The sequence below is a fragment of the Gekko japonicus genome, unplaced genomic scaffold, assembly GCF_001447785.1.
Source record: "Gekko japonicus isolate JY-2015 unplaced genomic scaffold, Gekko_japonicus_V1.1 scaffold6150, whole genome shotgun sequence".
In the NCBI taxonomy this organism is placed as follows: Eukaryota; Metazoa; Chordata; class Lepidosauria; order Squamata; family Gekkonidae; genus Gekko; species Gekko japonicus.
Window position 1 is genome coordinate 5,192 of NW_015176164.1, and position 4,501 is coordinate 9,692.

A 4,501-nucleotide genomic window follows, 5' to 3' on the forward strand; every position below is an offset into this window, starting at 1 on the left:
TTGAAGCCCTTGCCAACCCCCAATAGACCATGGGAAGTCATCTCGATGGATTTCATCACAGATCTACCACTCAGCAAGGGGAAATCTGTTATTTGGGTGGTGGTAGATTTGTTCTCCAAGCAAGCTCACTTTATCCCTTTGCCATCCTTACCTACAGCCCAACGGCTGGCTAAGGCTTTCCTCCAACATGTCGTGCGGCTCCATCTCTTGCCTGCTAAGATAATTACGGACAGGGGCACGCAATTTGTTTCTAAAATCTGGAAGGAACTGTTGGCTATCATGGGGGTGGAGCAAGGGCTCAGTAGTGCTTACCACCCAGAGACTGACGGCCAGACGGAACGAGTTAATCAAACTTTGGAACAGTATTTGAGATGCTTTACAAACTATCAACAAAATGACTGGTGTGACCTACTGCCACTGGCAGAATACTGTTATAATAACACTATGCATAGTTCGATTGGTATGTCACCTTTCAAAGCTGTATATGGTTATGACTGCCCTCCTTTCCCTTTCCTAGGGGGGGATAAACCTCTGCAGTCTAGTGACGCTGGTTCTTGGTGTAAATCGCTACAAGCGGTTTGGCCGCTCCTATGCCAAATGTTGGATGCGGCAAAGGCCGCTTACAAACTGCAGGCTGACAGAGGTCGGGCGGTGGGTTGGGATCTGCAGCCTGGTGATTTCGTGTATGTGTCAACAAAAAATATGAAGTTACTCAGACCTTGCAATATGAACATTTTTACTTGGCATGAAATTATCACAACTAAGCCTATTAAAAATATAGTGTATCCAAACAGTTATTACAGACAGAATACCCACCTGCATGCAAGAACAAAACTGAACTCTTTTTCTTTTCTTGTGACAACAGCACCTCCTAAAGGACGAAACGCATCTTGTTCTTGCATTGGAGAGTTCAGTTTGTAACCTAGGACTTGCTTGTCCTCAGTGCACAGAAATTAGATCAATATGATACCATACCTATTTTTTAGAAATGATTTGGAAAATATTTGAACACCTTGTCTTAAAATATTTTATTCATCATGTTAAAATAAAATGTCCCATAATTATTATTTTTTCTTTTCTTTTTTCAATTTTTCCATTTTTTTTTGAAAAATACAAAAAAGGCTTCAGAGAAAAAAAATGGGGGGAAACGTGTTTTTTCTGAATTTTTTCTTTTTTTTCCAGGCCTTCTGGGCGCAGACTCTAATCTGGGAGAACCGGGTTTGATTCCCCACTCCTCCACTTGCACCTGGCTGGATGACCTTGGGCAAGCCATAGTTCTGATAAGAGCTGTCCTTGAAAAAGAGCAGTTTCTGTCAGAGCTCTCTCAGCCTCACCTACCTCACCGGGTGTCTGTTGTGGGGAGGGGAAGGGAAAGGAGTTTGTAAGCTGCTCTGAGACTCCTTTGGGTAGTGAAGGGCGGGGCATAAATCCAATCTCCTATTCTTCTTCTTCTATCTAAGAGTAAGAGTGAGAATTAACTTCCCACACAGCGGCCCACCCCAGGATTTCTGCATGAGTCACTAAGCTGGATTGCAAGTCCAGAACAGTGACTGATTCAGAGACGCAGAGGTCAGCTTCCTCTGTAGGTGGTTTTGGTGTACCCCTGCACAGCACGGTTATACCAAATAGAAATTTGTTGGCTGTGACTGGGCAGCGACTTTTCATGGTGCAGGGATGTCGTGGCATGGCCCACCCCAAGCTGAGGAAGAGCAAATCTTGCAGAGATACAACGGGTAGCCTCCCTGATGTATGGGTAGTTCAGTCTGAAGTCTTTGAAGGGCTGTGTCACTTAGAGGAGGGCAGGGGGCTGTTCCTGTTGGCAGCAGAGGAGGGGACTCGCAGGGATGGGTTTAAATTAAGGGCAGGAAGGTACCATCTGGATCTTAGGGAAAACGTTTTGACAGTCGGAGTTGTGCCACAGTGGAATCAGCCTCCTGGGGAGGTGGTGAGCTCCCCCTCTCTGGCTGTCTTTAAGCAGCGGCTGGACGATGCTAGTCTAGGCTGATCCTGCATCAAGCAGGGGGTTGGACTTAGACTCTTTGATTTTCCTCACGGCACACATTTCGGGAATTACAGAGTTCGTTAATGTAGAGCAATGCTCTAGACTTGATGCTTTTTTGGGTGAAAAACTCATGTTTTATGATAAGAAGAATTGTATTTAGTTTTTGGTTAAATCACTCGTTGCCAGCCTTTTTCGGTGAGGGATCTCCTCTGTCAACATGGGACCAACGCTCCCTCTAAGCCAGTGATGGGGAACCTTTTAGAGACCGAGTGCCCAAACTGCGACCCAAAACCCACTTATTTATCGCAAAGTTCCAACATGGCAATTTAACCTGAATACTGAGGTTTTACTTTAGAAAAAACAACTCATACATTAACTTAAGATGATCCAAACAAAGTAAGGAAAGCAATCCCAAATGCTTTCATTTACTTAAAATTATTTGGCAGAGAATTCCACACTTTAATGATGGTCTGGGCGTGGCTGGGGCGATGGCACACATGCCCACAGAGAGGGCTCTGAGTGCCACCTCTGGCAATCGTGCCATAGGTTCGCCACCACTGCTCTAAGCTGAGCTAGTGTGAGCTAGCTCACAGTTTTTTTAGCATCCGGCTCACACATTTTTGTCTTATAGCTCAGGAAGGATGGGGCTCCAGAACAGACTAATTTATGCAGCAGCCACATTGCACGCTCACAACTTTAATGCCTGTAGCTCACAAAGTAGAATTTTTGCTCACAGGACTCCACAGCTTAGAGGGAGCCTTGATGGGACCTCTTTTATTTGAGAGCCACTGTAGTGCAATAGTTAGAGTGCCAGATGGGGATCTGGGAGACCCACGTTCGAATCTCCGCTCTGCCATGGAAGGTCGCTGGGTTACCTAGGACCAGGTAACTAGCTCTCAGCCCAACCTACCTCGCAGGGTTGTTGTGAGGCTAAAATGAAGGAAAAGAGAACTACGTGAGGTGCTTTGGATCCCCGTTGGGGAGGAAGGCACGGTCTAAGTGAAGAAAATAATTATCATATATCCTCCTTTGTCTCTCTCTTCTCTTAAGAGAGCCAGTTTGGTGTAAGTGCGTGGACTCTAATCTGGGAGCACCGGGTTTGATTCCCACTCCTCCACGTGCAGCCGCTGGTGTGACCTTGGCCAAGCCATAGTTCTGGCACAGCTGTTCTTGAAAAACAGCCATTTCTGTCAGAGCTCTCTCAGCCCCACCGACCTCACAGGGTGTCCGTTGTGGGGAGAGGAAGGGAAAGGAGTTTGTAAGCCGCTCTGAGACTCCGAGTGAAGGGCGGGGTATAAATTCAATCTCCTCTCCTTCTTAAAAATGGTCCAGACAGATGATGTAGTTGCAGCCCGCTGTTTGAAGACCACTGGATTAAATGTTGGAATGTATGCAGATTTCCCCGTAAACGCAGGGTAGCTAGTTCTGTTGCGACCGCCCAAAATACCTCTTTCAGGGGAATAGCCTGGGAACCAATGGGATCTATTGATTGAGTTGATCAATCACTGCCTTATAGAACAGAGTTGGCGTCCGGTGGGGCACCTTTAAGACCAACAAAGTTTTATTCAATGTATGAGCTTTTGTGTGCAGGCACACTTCCTCAGATACATTGAAGTGGAAGTTAATAGTCCATACATATAGGCAGAGGGTGAATGGCAAATTAACATACAACATAATGAAGACAGTCTTAGGGATATGGCCTGTTCTAGCCATTGTTCTCCAAAGGCAGGGGAAGAGCTCTTTCCCCAGCACTGTTATCCAGGAACCTCTCTTTTAACTGAAGTTTCCAGGAATCAAATCCGAGACCTTACTTGTGTGAAGACTTAACATCTTCCACTTTGCTATGGGGTCTCCCCAAGCATGAATTGGGGGGGGATTAATACCAGCCCTCAGTCCTCCTGGGGGAAGTTGAGCCATGAAAGGTGCGTTCTTCCCTGTATCCTCTAGTTCTGCGAAAGAAGAGAACTATGGCACTTTTACCAGTTTATGTGAATCCACTATTTGTATATAGTTCTTCATGGCACATTGTGCACATCCACTGTTTCCTTATGGCGTAATCTGGGTCCTTGCTCATGTTGTGGGAAATCTGGCCCTCTCTCTCACACACCCTCCACCAGGAGTCCTTTAGTAGAAAAAGAGGCGCAGGAACTCATTAGCATAACTCATTAGCATAATTTATTTGCATGTGCCACACCCCCTGACATCACCGGAAGTGTGTCAGAAGGCAACACCCACTGCTCAGGCTCCACTGGACTGTTTTGGATTGCTAGCTATTGGGGGGGGGGGGAACGTGCAGATCTCTCTTCGCAGAGGAGGGAGAGCTTGTACCTGAATAAAACTTGGTCTTAGAGGTGCCACTGGATTGTTTTGGATTGCTAGCTATGGGGGGGGGACGCGCAGATCCGTCCTCACAGAGGTGGAAGAGCTTGTACCTGAATAAAACTTGGTCTTAAAGGTGCCACTGGACTGTTTTGGATTGCTAGTTATGGGGGGGGGGGG

At 46.5% G+C, this 4,501-nt stretch overlaps 1 long non-coding RNA gene across 1 annotated transcript in view; it reads left to right on the plus strand.

Annotated features, from left to right (window-relative positions):
* LOC107123546 overlaps positions 1-4,501 on the plus strand; it is a 21,627-nt gene that overhangs the window by 4,594 nt on the left and 12,532 nt on the right. The window lies entirely within an intron of this gene.